A 20,868-nucleotide genomic window follows, 5' to 3' on the forward strand; every position below is an offset into this window, starting at 1 on the left:
TTAGTTTCCTAAATATCAAATTGAAGCCCTCTTAGTTGCTCCAATAGATCCTTCCAGATTTCAGTGTGGATTCAATTTTCAAATGAAAGGGTAGATACTTCTTTCTAATAGATATAATTTCGTTTGGTTTTTCTTGATTTGTTGGAGAAATGATTGGATAATTTTTATATTTTAAGAAGAAGTGTGACATTCATGTAGTGAAATGCCGGTTAAATGATTCTTGTTATTTTAGCTAGTTTCCTTTAGAGAAGGTGGATGTATTTTTGTTCAATTAGGGTTTAAGAGAAAAAAAAAGGTGAGAAAAAAAGAAAACAAGGAAAGTTCAGGTGTGCATTTTTGCTAATTTAGCGCATTCCGTCATCTAATGTAACGATTAGGAGGTATTTGTCACAAAGTGAAAATTCAGGGGGGGTGTCGCAAATGAAAGTTAAGGGGGATATTCGTCACTAACCTTATAGTAGAAGGGAGTCTTTCTAATTTACATTAAATATTTTTTAATTTTTATCTTTTTTCTCCATTTTAAATACACTAGTAGTCAATCCCAGATTAAATTTGAATCCATTCCAATAAATCTTAACATATTCTATTTTGAATTGTTTTAGAATCTAACACTTAGTGTTGTCATCCATCCATCTCAACATCATTGTTTAATTTCATCTATTCTTATTTTATAAGTTATAAACTTCTTAATCATTTTGTTCACCCATATTTAATTTGTTCATTTTGATTATTTGATTGATTCGGGTTAGTGGCATGCAAAGGAAATCTCTACTTGTTTTGCAAAATTCTAATTCTATGGTCATCTTCTTCTCTTCTCTGCCTTCTCTTTTAAAATAAGTCAAAGAGAACATACAACTGGTCATAATAGATGAGTGTTAGCACTCAATTTTTTCTCGGTCCCTTCACCCTACCTCTTTGTATCCTCTTTTTAGACCCAAATACTTAGAAACACAAGTAGATCAATTTGAGACTTTCCAAAACCGGAAATACCCAACTTTTACATAATCCACAAGACAAATAAGAACCTTGAGATCAATATCAATGTCCGATCAGATATCCTTCGTAGACTTGAAAAACTACATCAATTTTCATGACTAAACTGCAAAGATCCACCATTCATCACACCAACTTCCTTTCTAATGGCCCCGAACCATGCGATATTCAAACCCCAACTTCTCAAAATCAAATCCAACACACCCAATCACTAGGAAACAATTAGCCAACGAATCCCAACACAAATATATGATGATCAACTGCAAAAACATCAAGATCCCATTTCAATAGCCCTGAGTGATTACCTAGATCAACCATATCTTTCTCAAATAAAAACCAACCACTTGACACTATGCCCTAATCCGTGCCTACTTACCAAGTGGTAGCTAAAAATTCCCCTATTTGACCCATCATCAAGCTTAAATCATATTTCAGCAAATCTCATTAATTGGAGCCTACCATCCATCATCCCAACTTCATATGACCAATCAGACCTCAAAATCGGTCTTAGGAGAAGTTGAAAACATGTTCCTCCGGATTTAAGAAATTCTTGCAACCATTTTTGTTTTTCCCCGAAGGAAACTGAACCTGAACAACTCCCGTATTGGGCTGCTACAACAACTTGGAGAGAGGGGTGCCTAACACCTCCCCTCTCCCAATCCTTAGGACCTGAAATCTCTCGGTTGTGTGTCTTTCCCATGGAGGATGGTGTCACTATCAAAGACCTAAATCGAATATTTTCAGACCTAAAAAATAGGGACCATTTTCTCTAAAAAATGGGTGGCAACTCCATCTCCTTGATCCAACCATGAGCTTCTTGGAGCTCACAATGAGCGAATTGTATTGGCAAAATGGTGGGTCACATCACATGGATGTAAATTTCCTTTAATAATGATTTATTATTATTCAGTTTTTATTAATTAAGGATCTTTGATAGGCTCAGAAAGCCTAGAATCCTCGCCCGTGCTAGTAAGGCTTGGTCAGGGCCTACATGAAATATTCAAAATTCTAGCTTCCTACTTATCTATTAAACTTTTGTATATTCGTAGACTTTTTCTAGGCCTGCTCACCTTGTGGCCCAAAAGGCCAAATAGTTTGATGATTTTTATGTCAACCCACTTTGCATTTGAGATAAAACTTAATTTAGTTTACCACTTTCTTTTATTTTTTTTGGCAAATATTATCACTTTTTTTATATGTTTGCTTTGTTTCTTGTGTTACAGGAACACTTGGCATTGTAGAGCAATGGAGGCTGCAAACTTATAGAAATTTATGAGAAACCTATGACAAACTCATGGACTATGCATTGATTTCTTGATATCAAATCTTCTCATTTTGGGATGTATTTTAGAAAATGTTAAGCCTCAAACTTATAAGTTGATAGTAACAATAGCCAATCATGTTATCTATTTTCTGTGGTTAATGTGTATAAAATTATATTTATTGTTCATCAAATTCTTCTTACCCGGAGATATTTGAATTTGGATAGGGGCCATCTAGCAGAGCATGGTGCTACATATCATTTGTTAATATTTGGAGCTGTAGCAATGATTTTTTCTTGCATGATTTTCCCACAAAACAAATGTGGGAGAAATAATTTTCCCACATTTTCCCCTTGTATAACCAAACGATGGAAAGTGAAATTTTCAAACTTTCTCATCCTAGCCTATCCCATCCCATCCCACCCTTTTCCATCCCATCCAAATCTTCCTGCAAACCAAACAGAGCCTAAGAGAAAAAGGTGAAAAAAAGAAAATAAGAAAAGTTTAGATGCATGTGAATATCGGAAAAATGGCCCACTCGCCACTTGGGCTGGAAATAGAGTTGCCATCCATCAATTTAGGAACTAGAGGTGATGGGACCTTCGGGAGTAATTTTCAAAAAGCATTTTTTATTTTCTGTAGTGACTCCAAAGCCCAAAGCACTGGCTAAACCAGTCTGGGTAGGTCTTGGATGGGAGAGGGAAGGGGTTAGACACCCTTCTCCCATGTCCAATAGGTAGGGCCTACATGGGAAGTTTGTTTAAGCATAAGCATGCAGAAATACTACCTCAATTAACTCAAAAGAAAGGAACTCAAAAGAAAGCACAAGCATGGGAATTCATCTAAATTACGTCTCTCAACAACCGAATAAAACAACAAGATTATTCCGATCTTGATTCTTGAACAAGGCAAACATGACAGACAACCGTCAAGATCCAAATTCTATAAAACATGTCATCTAACTAAATTTAAAACACAATAAACCAAATCTAAACATTACTAGGGTATTATCCTAGCACAACAAGAGCAAATTGACAATTCGGTTGACTGGCAGGGCCAGATTGGCCCGTTTGGGCCCAAATTGGGAAAATCTGTAAATGGTTCAATTCGATTAATCTAAGGGTCGAAATGAAATCTTTGTGTAATGAAGGGGAAAATAAAGGCAACCTTGGGTGAAATTTCTCCAGGTGGGGTTTTTGTGTAGTCTAAGATGATTGGTAAAATCAGATTAAGCCAATTGGGCATAGATCGAGCAAATTTGGAATCCGGTCAATCTAGAGTCTCAAAATGGAATCTTTGTGTGATTGAGGGTAAATGAAGGTGTTTTGGGATGAAATTTCATATGTAGGGGTTTTTGTTATTATGGGGTGATTGGAAAAGTTTGATTGGTTTAGATGTGTTCGGATCAAGTGGATAAGGGTTGTGGGTACGAAAATGATCAAAATTGAATCTTTGTTTGATGGACGAGTGAATGAAGGAATATTGGGTTCAAATTTCATGGGTAGGTGTTTCAAGATGTTCTGGGTCTGGTGGTTGTGTCTGATCTAATGGTTGAGGTGTGAGGGTCGATCGGGGCCTCGGATAAGTATTAGATAGGTTTAATGGTGGATCTGAGGGCTTTTGGGGTGAAATATGGTTTTCTATATTTTTGAGTGTTTCTGAGAGGTCGGAATGGTCTGATCAGCTGTTTGGGGTGAATTGGAGGCTCAAGAGGTTGACCGAGAAAAAATCAGGTGCTGATAATGCACATTTTTTTTTCTAATTTAATGCATTCTATCATCTAACGTAACAGTCAGGGGGTATTTTTTGCAGAGTGAAGGTTTAGGGGAGTCTTGGTCACAAATGAAAGTTTAGGGGATATTTGTCACTAACCTTATAGTTCAAGGGCATCTTTCTAATTTACCTTAAATAATATTTCTTTTAAACTTTTTTTTTTCTTTCGTTTTAAACACACATGTAGTCAAACTCAGATTAAATCTGAATCCAATTCAATAAAAATCTAACACTTATGGTTTAAGAAAAAGGGAAAGAAAAAGATAATAAGAACAGCTTAGGTGGGCATTTTTATTAATTTAACACATCCTGTCATCTGACTTAACGATTAAGGGGTATTTGTCGCAAAGTGAAAGTTAGGGAGATTGCTTTTATTGCAAATGAAAATTCAGGGGGATATTTATACAGTTGGGATGGATGCCAGTTCAGAATTGATGTCAAATGGACATTAGTGTATAGAATGGTGATTTTTGACATTTTGAATGTTTATTGCTTTATGATGGAATTCAGAAATCTGCGCAATCGCCTGTACCTACTATTCCAAAATATATTTTAAAAATAAAACCTTTTATCTTTTTCTTAAATTTAAACACAAAAGCCTAAATCTGAATCCAATCCAAGTAGTAACATATTCAATTTTGAATTGTATTAGAATCCAACACTTGGTAATCAGATCCAATTTGGCAATCAGACCCCGACCAAAATTACAGCCTATAGGACTTGGTGTTGCAGCTTTGCCACGTGCTTTATATGCTAGGCCAGAGCCAATAGGTTAATGACTAGTTGCACACAAGTTGAAGTTGGGATCTGATATGGAAAGACCATTGTGTATGTGAACCGGCTTGTGACTAATCATGAATGAATGCACCGGTGCATGTTCTGTACACATGGGCCTATACCACTTGTGGATGTCACGTATGGCTCTGGATCTGCTATATATATATAACACCTCCCATCTGTGTATTTAGAATCACCGCCCTATGATAAGTACGAGAGATGTTCTCATTGAATGCTGGGATGTGAATGTGCGGATACCCTATATAAGGTGCCAGCCAAAGTGATCTCAAATTATTCTCATATGCACCATCACTGTGTATTGGGAACATCAATCTAGAAGAGAAATATTCTTAATGAGCATCTATAATGTCTCATGGGTAGAGATGTAGGAACAAGTCGAAATTTCTTATCCATACCACTCTACCCACACCTAGTGACATCTATAATCTCTGTTTTACTTTTATCCACACCATCAGACTTCCTTCGTCTTCCTCCGGTACGTACGTAGTCACTTTACTTCATCTGCAGCAGGTGTAGGTCAGCAGCACTCTAATTATTACAACCTGACAATTACGTGATGTATGTTCCAACCCACATCAACTAACAACAAATAAATTAATTTTTGTATTAATTCATTCATATCTCTTGTTTATGGACAGTCAAGGCTGTGAAATTTATGAATCACGCGCGTGATTGAATGGACGGTCAAAAACCATAGACTTGGTGAAGAATCATTTGACCTTATCGGTTTGACCTTTGACCCATTCGGTCCAGTAACCGGGTCAAGGGTTGTAGATTGAATGCGTACAAACATTTGAAGGTAATACTTTTGCACTCCAATATCCGATTGAGATGATTCTTTTTTGTTTAATTTGGACAACTTTTCCAGATCTATGCATCCCAAGGAGTTATAGGTGCCTTGCCCCACTATTTTCACGAAAAAAATCCATTTTTGGGTTCAAATGGGAGCCAATAGATGATAGACTGTTTATACATGTAACACATATAACACATCTAAAACATATTTATACATACATACATATATATATATATATATATATATATATATATATATATATATTACATATATGCACTGGTGTGGCATACTCTAAATTGTTCGACCCAGCCAGTTGAAATGGTGACCCGTGACCTAGAGGCAAAAATGGTCGACCTCTGGATTAGTTTTTAAAACATTGTTATGAACTTCACCCAACAGATGATAGACTTCGATCCTCATTCTATATATAATGGACATCAAATCTGAATGATCTCACAGAAAACATGGAACTCTCACTGAATAAACACAAAATAGCAAGAAAAAGGAGAGCTTGGACTCAATCCCTCTTACTAAACCCTTCCTTATCCTTGACTTCATCGAGCCTTCATTCTGTTTTGTAGAACTGCAACACCTTCTTTGTTACACAGAAAGAAGCCATTGTTCTAATGCTCTCAACTGTATCATTAGCAACTTAACTTGCTTCTTCATACATCTACAGATATTTGAATTTGCATCCAGATAACGAAAATGATTTGAGAGGTTGAAGAATAGATAACTAGAACACCATTTTATTTGTGTTTTAAATCTGTTGACCTTAAAATTGGCCATAAGGTCGAATATGAGAAGTTGTTGGTATATGGTATCACCTCAGTTGCTAAGAAAGACTTACAACCAAAAGAGACGTCAGAGGCCTCAAGTGATATCCCAAGGGCGTGGACATTGACGGTCAAGTCAGTAATGCCAAGGAAAGACAAGGTGAGCCAGAGATCTTAGTGAGGTAAGGTGAAAGCTCGTGTGGGAAGATGAAGAGTCATGTGGAAAGCTGGAGAGATCATGTGAAAAATTGGAGAGATCATAAGGAGAGTTGGAGAGCTCCATGTGATGAGCTAGAGAGTTCCATGTGATGAGCTGGAGAACTCGTAAGGAGAGCTGGAGAGCTCCATGTAGGGGTGTTAATTCGATTGGATTTGGTCCAATCCGATCTAATCCAACGTGATTCCATTACAAATGGACCAGGTCCAATCCAATTCAATGAATATTTTGGACCATTTTGGACCATCTATGACAATGTCTAGACTATTCAATCTGTTCAAATTCATTTTAATTTAGATTGGTTTCAACCCAAACCTGGTCCATTGACACCTATATTCTTATCTTATACCAATGGACTAGATATTGGCTTAATCCAACTCAATATGGACTAAGTCCAATCCAATCTAATAAATATATTGGACCAGATTGGTCCAATACAATATGTGTTTGGTCTATCCAATCCTTCCAAATTGATTTTGGACTGGATTGGGTTCAAACCCAAATTAGTCCATTAACACCCTTAGCTCCATATGCCAAGGTGTCTGGTGGGTGTTGTGCATGGTAGTGTAATGCAACATTAAGTTGTGTCCTAATGAATGGGGGTCTCACCTATTTATAGGAGGGGGGTTTCATCCAAGAACCAATATGTCCCAACTCGTGAACGAACTTCTTCATCCACCGGCTGTTAGAAAGTTTTGTATGCCCTTAGCTTCAATCAGAATGATGCACTTTATGAGTTTATTGTAAATGAATAAAAGTGCATATTTGATTCATGTTCCCTTGGTATGTTTCTGTGTAATATCCTTAAATTGGACACTTAATGAGACTCGTGTTAGTTTAGAATGTTCACAGCCGGTGGGTCGGTTTGGGGAGACTTATCCTGATAAGGCTGACACTGTGGTGCCACCAAGTCGGTTGGGGTGGCCTGTCTCAGTTGCCAGGGTGAGACCCTAGGCACATACAGTGTAGGATAAATTGAATCTTTGAACTGGACCAGATTTCCAGTATTGCCCTGGACCTTGGAGATTAACGGGCAAAACTAGAATGTTACACCCGACCCCTACACTTGATTATGATACTGCACTGGGTGTCGGATTGGGCTGTCTTTGATGTACCAATCAGTGAGATCCTTATCGGGGGTCAAAACCTGGGTATGTTGGGACAGTCTGAGAATTCATCTGAGTGGGTGATCATAGTGACAGGATCAGCCCCTTTGTCGAACAAAGGTAATGATCGGGGATGCACTCTCACTGATGGAAACCAAGATTGCCGGCAGCTGATTTCAATCGTTGAGATTTGTTTTGCAAAGTATATTTTATATGAGATATAAAAGTATATATATTATGGTTTCTAAAAGGTTTGCAAAAGGTTTTAATTCCCGGGATCCATATAAGTAGAGAGTGCAACACTGTTCTTTGCAGCCGAGGGAGAGGTCCTCTCTTGTCGGGCAATGTATGATCATTATGGGCTGAGAGGTTAAGTGTAAGACCATTGAGGATAATACCTGATGGGCTAATCTTGCATCTGCCCACAGTCCCTGTGTGTTACAAGGTGGCTTAGCCCAGGGACCACTTAGGGTAAGTGTTGGGCCCATAGAGCCCATTTGATGGGTTTCAGAGGGTGCACTGTCCATAACAGTGTATTCGGCCAGGCCTTGTAACAAAGGTTGGGCCGAACCCATGTGGCTGATGTGTAGATCAGTGATTGGGTCCCACGCCATACAAGGAAGCCCAACTGGGCAGCAATTAGGAAGGTTAAGTGAGCACATAAGCTTAATGGGCCTAAAGCCCATTTCGAACTGTGTTATTTACTTAGTTAATTATGGGGCGAATTCTGAGATGGATTAGCAGATAGGATAAGGTCTTAACCCTATCCACTCAGAGAGTCCAGATCTGAATATGATTCAGATCTAGAAACCTCCTAATGTGATTAGGAGAAGGCTGATCTAATCTACAAATAAGATAAGGGTTTATCCTTATCACCTAAAGAGAGGTCTGATCCAAATATGATTTGGATAAGCAGCTCCTAATTGGATTAGGAACTGATCCTTTGGATTAACAAAAGAAGGAAGGGGCAACAGCCTTTAGATGAATGAGATATTCACATCCTCTTTAGTGCTGAAAAACACATAAGAAAGAATTAAGCAACCTTGCAGAATTCTTTCTTGCCGCCTCCTTGTTCTTGCCGCTCTGTTTGCCAGTTCAATCTCTAGTTGTGGGAGAAGTCAAGTTTCGATCTTGACATCAGTTCTTTGAGAAAGAATTGATAGGAAGCTGTGCTCACGTGCCATCCTGTTGTTTCTTGCGAATGACGGAGTTCTTGGACAAGAACACTGTTGATTCTGCTCCATCCTACATTGCGCCATCTTCAGTGGGAGCAGTCTTTGGATCATTCCTTGGGCGTGAACACCTTCGTTGGGAGATATTATTTCTCCGTATTAGGTATAACCTTCTCTTACTCCTTTTGGTTCAGATATGGTTCAGTTTATGGTTCAAGATTGATCCTTGAAAATATGATTTTCTAAATAGGGAATGCGATTCCTAGTTGAAGAGAAAGAAAAATTTTTGAAATTCGCCCCCTTATTCCGCAAGATTTGGGCGTCCATACGATGGATCTCTCATCCCTTCATTTCTCACATGTGGTTCGAGCTCGATCGACTTGTTGTGCCCTCGGTTGACACGTGTGCACATGGTAGGTAGTAGGCATGCATGGAATGCATTGGCATTGACGTTTTGATAAGCTTGGCCACATATTGCTTATGCATGTTATGAGCTAGTGTCAGGTCAACTCATATAGCTCAAGTCAACTTGTCAAGACAAGTAGGTTCGTAAAGACAAGTCAGCTCATTAAGATAGGTCAGCTCGTCAAGACTTGGTCATCTTGTCATCTCGTCAAGACCAGGTCAGCTCATCAATTGACAACGTTGCCCCCCCAACATGCTATCACTTGGGTTTTTAGCCATATCAAAACCCAAGTTTAAATCCTCGATCAAGAAAGGTAGGGAAAGGAAGGCCAAACTGAATTCATACAAACTTTTGGAGGCCATACCTTTGCACTAAGATGTCCGATTGGGGTGATTCTTTTTTGTTTGATTTGGGCAACTTTTCGAGATCTATGCATCCCAAGGAGCCATAGGTGCCTTGCCCCACTATTTTCACCAAAAAACCCATTTTTGGCTTCAAATGAGAGCCAATAATACTTAATACATATATGCACTGACGTGGCATACTCTAAATTGTTCGACCCAGCCGGTCGAAACAGTGACCCGTGACCTAGAGGCAAAAATGTTTCGACCTCCGGATTAGTTTTTAAAACATTGTTATGAACTTCACCCAACAGATGATAGACTTAGATCCTCATTCTATATATAATGGACATCAAATCTGAATGATCTCACAGAAAACATGGAACTCTTACTGAATAAACACAAAATAGCAAGAAAAAGGAGAGCTTGGATTCAATCCCTCTAACTAAACCCTTCCTCCTCTCCTTCTGCCTCGAAGGCCGCAATGGCATTCACCGCCAGCACCAAAGCCGAACCAGTCGCCTCACAACTTCAAGCCTCCCTCCTCTCCTTCTCCATCTCCTCTGCCTCAGCGATCACCATCACAACCTTCGCCAGCTCAATTAGACTTCCACCATTTCCTGACTTAACCTCCACTACTACTGCTGCTCCCATGTCTATCTCCTCCCTCATCTCCACCGCTGCCTCCTTCTTCCTACTACAAACCCCACAATCTCCATCACTCCAAGCCTCCACTCCGAAAGCTTCTCATTCATGCTACTAGGACTCCCTTTGTTGTGCCAGTTTCCGTTAATGAGATTATAAGGTCTCTGTGATCTTTGCAAGCACATATGTATGTATGTCAACGTCTGATCGAAGTTTAGAGCAGTAACAAAGGCGATAGAATTAGTGAAATACTTATGTGATGTGTCATGGAATAATCGGAAGTTACCTTGCACAAACTGTTATTTATGTATTGCTAATTCTGGGTGTGGGTGATCAATAACTGAGCATTAAAACAGGAGTAATATTTCAGGTTCCACATTCAGTCACCTTGGAGACCTGGTTTGGTCTTTTTCTCTGGCTTCAGGACTAAAGATTTTGGTGGTCCGTTGTTTGATTATTTTAATTATTAAGACGAGCTCAAACTTTATGTTCACTCAAGAAAATTTGGCACAAAGCAATAATTTAAGTTGCATTGGGGGACTTGTTGTGCTTTCAAAGCCTTGCTTTGGGGCTTAAAAGTGTTTTTACTTTTTTACTTTAGACTAAAATATTTTAGAAACGACTTTTATCAAATGCTCGGAACACTTTTTGGCTCAAATTTGTTTTTCACATCCTGATTCTCAAAACCAAAAGCTTATCCAAATTAGATTATATATGACTTCGTAGTGTTCAGAAATGCTGATCCAGAGTTCCCATACATTGATTTTTGTCATTCTGTACTTTTTTGTTAGGTATTAAGTTTTCTCTCCTTAATCCTTATATTTGATAAAATAGACTACAGAGGGAGTTATATATTCACCCAAATACCCATATATATAGCAGTTTCTAGCCCTACTAGGTATCTTTCCCACCAGAAAACAGGAAGAATTATGTTAGCAGGGGGGGATGCCAATGCGTAAAGGGTTGAGTGCTGGCATTGCTCAAAGGACAAGCCTTCTCACTACTTTTAATTTCTATTCATTATAGTGAGAGACTTGTTGGCAAAGCCCATGTTTGAATCCTCTCCAGATCCAGAAAGAGAAAATGGGGGTGTTTTAATAATCTATGAGTTACAGAATAACCTTTTTTTTTCTGTTAAAAAAAGGGAAAAGCAAATATAGAATATTATCGTGCATTAATTCTGTATATATATACAAGTTCAGTGATCAGTGGTTGGATCTATATATATACAAGTTCAGTCTGCCAGGCTATGGACTTAATTAAACAAATATTATCGTGCATTAATTCTGTATATTATATACGGGTAGCTTTCTGCAACTCAGAAGCTAGAACTCTTTGTGTGGTGGAGAAGCGGAAGCCGGCCATGGTGGTGAGTCTGAAGGAGACGGAGGGGCCTTGCCCTCGCCTAGTTCATGCACTTACACTCTGCCTGCTAACCACCACCGTGGTTTCAAAAACTATGCCTTTCCACTCGGCCTTCCATGACAAGTTCAACAACCTGCTGTTCTTCCGACCAGCCCTGCCGCTGCCATGTTCTCCGACGTACTGCAGTGTTCCACATGATCGAAGGCTTTTAACGTCGCCACCATACCTTTCCCACCCATCATCACCTCCTTCTCCATCTGCAACTCCGGCATACTATTACAGATCTCAGCCACCTCCACCACCTTCCCCGTCTCCACCATACTATTACAGGCCGCCTCTGGCAATATCACCATTGTTGGGTTCTCCATTATACGGACCACCAAATTCTCCCTTGGCCACATTAACTCCCACTCGTCCCACTTACAGACTCTAGACTCCACCACCTCCACGACTGCGTTATTACCACAAGCTTCGGCCACCACTCTCACAATCCGTAATGGTTTTATAAATGACAATGTGACGACTGACGACTGCACAGGGGTATTGATTACAATTTATTTGAAGTGGTATTTGCTAAGTTGTTCTTCAAGCAGTCTAAATTCAAGTCCATTCTGGCCTTTTCTTTTCTTTTGAGGTTCTTTTCAGTGATCACGTGGGCATTATACACTCATCATTTCAGGTTTCAGATCTGCAACCATAATTTGGTGGTCAATTAATGGAATGAAAACCGGAAAAAGCTCTTTATTAAGAAAGGAGGGAGGATGTAGAAGAATTCTTCTAGCAATAAGAATTCAAACTTCAGAGAGATTACTTGTAAATTTATTTTTTGATGATGATCCTAGTTAAACTTGTAGTTGTCCGTTTCAGAAAATAATTATGTAATTGAATGAATGTTCATGTGATGAGCCCCCTTCATTCATACATCTTAGTTGTGTTTATTAATCCATTTTTATAAGAAATACTATTTTCAGTGGTTTCTGTGTTTTCTCAAAATAGGGACCTCCATGAATGATCCCATTAAAGCCTTTGCTCTCTCTGGTTCGATTACACCCAGCTTCTAGGATAGAAAAACCCCATAGATATCAATATCACCTCATACCTACCAAAGAGATGATCCTGCATCAAAGGATGACCCATTTCATATTAGGAGGGAGACTTAACCCATGACCAAGAAACAGAGTCCTCTGTCAAGCATAGAGTCCAATTTAATAATTGATGTGCATTCTAACCTTGATCAGGAAGGACTGATTTCTGGTTCACCAATTGGTTGCCTAATTAGTCTGATTTGAACGACCACTTAATGTGGGATCTTCTTATTTGAATATTAAAAATAAGAATTTTGAAATGTGAAAATAAATTTATGTTGCAAAAGATCAAATCTGTGTTTTAAAAGGTGTGGGAGGTGTGCCTCTAAGCGAGGCGCTCCCAAAATGCCGTGAGGCGTATGCCAGAGGTGCTAACACCTCTAAGGCATACATCTCTTGCACTTTTTTCATGAGGTGTGCTAGAGGCGTACGCCTCATGCACATCATGCACATCTTATATGAAAGGATAGAAAAAAAGAAAGAAAAAAGAAAAAAAAGGAAAAGAAAGGAAAGGAAAAGAAAGGGAAGGGAAAGAAAAAGAAAAAGAAGAAAAAGGAGAAAAGGAAAGAAAAGGAAAGGAAAGGGAAGGGAAGAAAAGATAAGGGGAAAGAAAGTGGTTTGCCCCTGCCCCCCCTTCAGCTCGCCCCCCAAACCCTGGCCCCTTTCCGATGCAGCCCAATTTGTTTCTTTTTTTTTTTTTGAGTTAGGGCGAGCTCACTTCGCTCACTTGCCTCCTCTTTGACAAGACCCCCCCCCCCCCCTTTCAACTAATGTCATGCATCTTTATTCTTCTTAATATAAAAGATTTTTATTAAAAATAAAGAAAAAAATGAGATCCCCCCTTACTCTTCATCTTCCTCCTAATTGAAACTTGCCACATGACATATGACAAATTGAAACTTGCCATGTTGCATGCTGACATGGCATATTAGGATATAGTTCTGATTTGTATCAATTGTTTTCTCAAAAAAGGCTATAGTTTTAAAACTCTTAACAAATAAGATTTTTAGATTTAGGAGCAGTTTCTTTTAAGAAAAAAAAATGAAGTTTTATTAAAGATCATAAAGGGGGGCATAAGACCTGACCCTCAAAATTATACAAGTAGCAACAATCATATAAACTTGTGATAAAGAAGAAACAAAACCAAGAAACAAATCAAAATCATAAATAATAGGGATGGTAACTTTTGTTTATTCTTTATGATCTTTAAACTTCTAGTGGGAATGACTTCTAGACCTCTTTAGACTTAGAATTCTTTTTATCTTCTTATTATCCACCGACACCCAACCTTGATTTAGGTCATTGCTTTTTTTTTCTGTGTATCACTTGGGTTCTCACCATTTCAAGTGCCTATCCTCATGGGGGTGGCTACATAACCATCATCAGTTGCGTTTATTACTTCAACTTCTCTTTGTACTTTGAAGATAAAAAATACTAATTTTCTCTTACATATTTTTTCCAACACCAATCGTCAAATCATCATAGTAAAAAATGGTCACATTAGGTCGCAAAGGATTCAATTTTTTTTCATATGTTTGCTTTGAATCCCTTTGTGTTTCTATTGCTTGGTGGTTCTGAATAGGATTGTCCTCATTGAGAACAATTGGGTCCTCAGTCGTTCCAGTGCTCCCTTCATTAAGATCAACATTTTGTTCCATGTTTTGATCTTCTTATCTCTTTTCTGATTCTATGTTGGCATTCTGTTGATCATCTTTTGGACTTTGACAATGAACCATATCAGCCTCAGTAGTTTCATCATCTTCCCCCATAATAGTGGCACTTTTAATCTCATAGGAAACAACTATTTTAGGCTTTTAGCAATATTGGTGATATGAATTGTGCATTCAATTGGAGCAATTGAAACAGTCTTGCACCACCTATGTCTCTTTTTGAGTACCATTGTTTCTTCCCAATGATCAACTTTTTTGGCTCCTGTGTTTCCAATATTTCCTTTACTCAACTAGAGATGATTGTATCCACAATTGTTGGAGTAACTTCCTCATGGACTTGAATAGTAATGATCGAAGGAGAGGGATCCTCTAGACTAGCATTCACTTTAGGATTGATGTTTGTAGGCATCTCATTGGATCTGTTGTCTTCATTTACTTTAGTTGCCTTGCCTTTTCTGAAATCACACAACAAGACCCAGTCTTGACTTTGAACAAGCTTAGGATGAATGAGTTTTTTGGAAAGCTACACAGAAGTCTCAACCTTTTTCTTTTCTTTATTATGTTTGCATTCATTGGATCCGTGTCCAATCTTGAAATAGGATTCACATAATGTAGAGAGGTTTTCATAATCAATGATTTTCCAAAAACCATCTCAACCAAAGACAATCCCAAACCTTCTAGGATAGAGACGAAGAAAGTCTAATTCAACACAAATCCTAGCTGCCATAGTAGCAATGTCGAACTTTAGAACAAGCTGATGGCCTGAGCAATAGAATGGAGTAGTCGTTCCACATAAAAATTAACAGGGAGGTATGAAGAGTTAATCCATACTAGGATGATGTTGGGTTCCAAACCAGGTTTGAAGTTAGGGACCCACTTGAATGATTGAAAGATGAAGGATTTAATTCTAAAAGCTTCTCAAAGCCAAAGTTTTAATAAACCTCCTCTTTTGCAAATCTGATTAAAATATGTTTAGAGTCCAAAGCAGTTACCCACATTTCATTTTTCAAAGAAAATGACTTACAAATGAAATCTTTTAATGTAGGAAGAGCAGGTTGTCTGATCACACATTTGCCTATTAGAACCCATTTGAAAAGATCATACAACTATTGAAGGACCTCTTCAAGGAAAATGATTGCTATTTCACCTTTCTTCAACAAGGGAGAAATAACTAGCACTTGTAGAGACGGTGTGACAATTAGAGAAAGCTTAGAAAGTATGGTTACAAAAGAGGGTTTCTGGGGAGGATCCTCATTGAGGTTTTCCATGAGGAAGAGGAGGATGATGCCTAGGGTTTCACATCCCTAGGGTTCAACCGATGCATATTGAGATTTAGGAGCCATTAGGTTGGGTTAGTTGGCTTTGGACTAAGAACTGATTATCTAACCACAAATATATAAAATATATAGCATTTTCACCCCCATTCCAATCTATTTTCATACCAAATAACATAAGCCAAGAGGGTGAAAATTTTAAAATAACAAATAGTAATTTAACATTAAATATAAGGCTCCAAATCTACTATAACCTACTATTGTCCAAGAAGAAGTGGAAGAGGGGCACTAAAGGGCGGACTGGATGCAGCTAAGATTGGAAGAGGTCCTATGTGCTACAATTTGCAAAAATATGAGGCCATAGTGTGCTATATTATTTCAGTTTGTCTTTCTATTGTCTTGAGGAGGCCATGCCCTGCTATCTTATTACACTTTTTGCTATGATAAATAGAAGAGACATCCATTACTACATGGTCTGGCACAAGAAACATAGATCTCACTTTAATTGGCTTTAGTGTGGATGCTTTTCTGCTGAAACATAAGAAATGGCTAATGAGGATCATGCAAGTCATTTTGCCTTTGGGGAGCAAGACAACTACAATACTGGGTTAACTAGAAGTTTAAAAGAGTGCAGTGAAAATCATCAAATAAGACAATGCAATTATGAAAACATCCAAGCTACATATGCATGTTCATCTTATTTATTCTCCTTCTTTGATCATGCAGGACTGAAGATTATCCTGTCCTTCCCTTTTCACTCAGTCATGAGGTTAACACTTGTGGAGTTATAAGACATATATAACTCTTCCCACCAAAATAGAAATTCGGTCAAATGATGAGATATGAAATGGAACATGATCACAGTAGCCATGTAGTAAAGCACAGTTAGACAACTATTGTAATTAAATTATTATACGAAAATAGAGAGTTTGAAGAAAAGCCTAGTGATTCTTATGGTTGGGTTGGTTCATGTATTTATAGTAACTCATGTAGAGTTTGTGATTTACAAGGAGTGTAAAAGATAAGTTTACAAAGAGATAAGTGATAAGAAATGATGGTGTAGGTATATACCGCTCACTCAGACCCTTAAAGAACACTTAGACATCAGGATTAACACCACAGAAGCATATGCAAGCAGCTTGCAATTGACCCACATGTTGCGATGAAATTGCGACAATGTCACCTCTGCAATGAATCCGCAATACACAAAGCAAAACCAAGATAAACCTACGGTCAACTAAGCCCAGTTAGTGCCTGAACCTAAAGAAACCCCCACAAGGACCTGTCCAAAGGACCCAGGCTCACCTGAGCGTGCGATAAATCTACACTCGCTACAACATGCGATGAATTCACAGCTTGTGAGCCCACTCCTGACGACGGGTTAGAAGGAACAGCAGGCTAAGCCCATGGTGAGGCCTGCTGTGCCCGGACGCACACAGACCCACGACAGCAAAGAACCCTACAAGCTAACACGTGGAATCTATGAAGCACCAGCTACCGAATGGTGACATCACCATTGCCACATAAGATTAGTTATAACACACGAAAAGGTAGTAGCACACATGAGTAATGAGGGATCTCGAGGATAAGGAAAGCTAGTCCCTGAGAAGATCCTCATGAAACATGTGGCGATACCTCAGTAGCACATCCAATAATTGATAGCAAATCAAATATTCCCTTCCCCGATACGAAGCGAATATCTTCATCTCCTACCTTTTAGGATCTTGGGATCCCATCCATAAATAGGGATTCTCCTCGTATCAGAGGTCATCCGATACCAAGCAATCTGTTACCTAGTACACTGAGTTATCCCCATTTCCTGCATCCTCAACCCAAAGATCCTCACTTCCCTATCCACAAGACCCTTCTCTGTCTTTCTTAGAGACCATTCCTCACCCCAACCTTACCCCTCCTACATATGGTGCACGATCTAGCGGCTCTCATGTGGCAGATAACTTGGACGACGAATTGGAAGTTTACTCTGTCGGTGGCTGAGCTAAGTTTGGTCGAGCCAAGTCTGGTTGAGCTATGTGATTCTGCAAGAGAGAGAGTTAGAGTGCCCGGGTTGCTTTTAATTGGGGTGAGCACTCCAATGCTTAAGTCAATGAAGAGTACTTAAAGATTCTCAACAGATTAGAGAGTGCGAGAGAGTAATCGTGCGTACTTCTTGAAGTGGAAATGCGACATTTATATAGGTGTGAGTGGTCGAAGACCTCCTATAACGGGTCCCTAACTCTCTTAGATCCATTTTTGTTAAGTCGTAGGAGAGTAAAGATGTCGGTTACGTAATCTGCACTAAGGGCTAAGGTCCATCCGATTGACTTTAATGTGCGTGATGCAGGTAAGTCGGCCTAACTGTCGACACATTAATATTCTGGAGAACTCGTTCTGGAAATGGATTGATGTGACAAGTCAGCGAGTGTGCCTTGTAGGTCGCCAATAATACCTTTCTAGCTTGGTGGTCTCCAAGGTAGGTCGGTCCTTGCTCAGAGGTCCTTCAGGTCAGCCAGGCCTAGGTACCTTAGGTCGGCCTTGGAGAGGAACTACTAGCCGACCTTCTGAGGTGGTCCGCTTACTCAATGCCAAGGTGTCATTTGGAAGCCATGTGTCGTGATGCAATTTGGAGGACTAAATTACCCTTCATCAATTCCCCACTTCCGATCAGTGTCAACTTGGCGAAGGGAGTAACTCTCAATATGGTAATTGGTTCGGCTGGTTTGTAAGTTGCTTAGTTTGCACACTTGATCCAGTTCGAGAATAGGCAAGACCACGACAAATTCAAATTTTAAAATTTTAAAAGGGGTATGCTAGATGTTCGCGCAAAGGTCAAAATTCAAATAGCCAACGCAAGGTGCTGCCTTCTTAGTCGTCGATTCGCTAGTAGCGTGCCATAGTCATTGATTCTTCTTCCCAACAGACTATAAATAAGGGGTCCCCACCGAGGTCCCACTCACACTATTTTGAAGCTTTCACCAAGGTAAAGAGTGACAAGTTAGAGGAGAGCTCTATTGGAGAATCGTCTTCATTCACCTCTCAAGGTCTGTTTGTCAGCGATGTTGACTTTCTATTTCCCAACAACTAGTGAGTCACTTCCTTTGTAGCAATGTCTTTTGGTCCTTCTGAGGGTAGGACATTGAATTTTAGATGGGTGAGAGGGGAGGTCTCGTCATGGGACCAAGAGGGTTCTCAGTCCGAGACCTTGACGTCTCTGCTAGAGGCGGAGGTGGACGCCCAAGAGGAGGAAACCCCATCCGGTCAATTTGAGCTGACTAATGAACACATAGTGGAGTTATATACCGTATACCAAATACCTAGTGAGTTGATTGTATCCAGCCCGACCCAGATCACTTCCCATGGACTCACAGCCGAGGTGAGGTCTGTGTTTTTGAGGAGGCACTAGTTGTCGGACTTCGTTTTCCCTTGCACCTCCTTATTCTTGCGGTGCTTTCATTTTGTGGTGTTCATAATATGTAGTTCGGACACTTATAGGGCTGATCTCCATGTGTCATCACCTTAATTTTCCTTTAGACTTAGATATCTTCTCCAGGCTGTGTACTATGAAGAAGGTCTCCCACATGCCCTATTGTTTTTATTTTCCCTTCCTCTGTGGCTACAACCTGTTAGATGGCTTTCCCTCTAAGATCAAAGATTGGAAAAATAGATACTTCTTCCTTTCTCATAGGACCGGCCAGAACATGGATACCGTATGGTGGAGGGATTGCTGGAAGTTTATTGTAGAGTTCAATGAGGATCTATGACTTGAAGTGCAACGCTTCGTGCGTCGGCGTTTTCAAGTAGATAATTTCTTAATTGAGTAAATGCTTATTCAAGTCAGCCTGAGCCACGTGGGTAGGTCGGCCAATATGTCTTTTGCATTTTTCTTTGAAATTTAATTTTAGCTCAACTTAGTGATTTAGTGCTAAGGGCCTAATGTCATTCTGATTGGGTTGGTTCTCTATTTACACGACACTCTACTACTGGCTATTCCACCACTCTTGGTCACTCTCCACTTTCATGGAAGTCAAGGAAGGAGTTCACTGTATCTCGATCCTCCGAAAAGCTAAATATCATTCCATGGCAGTAGCTACTAGTGAACTACAATGGCTTCATCTGCTCTTTAGTGACTTGGACCTCCATCACCCTCAACACATGGAACTCTATAGTAACAACAAAGTTTCTTTACATATTGCTGTCAGCCCGATTTCCATGAATGCATTAAGCACGTCAAGATCGATTGCCAAATCATTAGACATCATCTTCAATCTAGAATTATTACTGCTACTCATTTACCGATTACACTTCAACCAGAAGACATTTTCATCAAAGCTCTTGGGAAAGATCAGTTTACTGCATTGATATCCAAGTTGAGCATTGCCAAACTCCATTCTAGCTCCAACTTGAGGAGGCACATTACAATATGGAATTAGCGTCTTCTGTTAGTTAGTTACCAAGAATCGTGGGTTGTTTTAACTTTTAACCATGTGATTCATTTCAATTTTCTTGATTCTTCTTTCCAGAAACTTCCTATTGTATCTATTGAAACCACGAGATCAGTTAGTTAGTTATCAAGAATCGTGGGTTGTTTTAACCATGTGATTCATTTCAATTTTCTTGATTCTTGATTCCAGAAGCTTCCTTTGTATCTATTGAAACCACGAGATGATTGGATTTCTTATGCTCTCATCTCATTTTAGACCAATTATATAGGAAATACTATTTTCAGAGGTTTCTGTGTTTCCTCCAAGAAGAGACCTCATGAATAAGACCACTGAAGCCTTTGCTCTCTTTGGATCAATTACACCCAACTTCTAGGATAAAAAACCCCCTTTCTATCAATATTACCTCATACCTACCAAAACGATTATCTTACATCAAAGAATGGCCCATTTCAGATTTATTAGGAGTAAAACCTAAACGCGACCAAGTAACAAAGTCCTCTGTCAAACTCAGAGTCCAATCTAACAGTTGATGTGCATTCTAACCTTGATCAGAAGGACTGATTTCTGGTTCATCAATTGGTTGCCTAATTAGTCTGATTTGAACCACCATTTAATTTGGGATCATCTTGTTTGAACTATGAACATTAAAAATAAGAATTGTGAAATGTGAAAATAAATTCACTTTGTAGAAGGTCAAGTAAATAAGATTTATTTTTTTCATTCTAATTTGTTTCTATAACAAATGGGAAC

Source organism: Nelumbo lutea, chromosome 2, assembly GCF_056320005.1.
Source record: "Nelumbo lutea isolate HS-2025 chromosome 2, American lotus-T2T, whole genome shotgun sequence".
NCBI lineage: Eukaryota > Viridiplantae > Streptophyta > Magnoliopsida > Proteales > Nelumbonaceae > Nelumbo > Nelumbo lutea.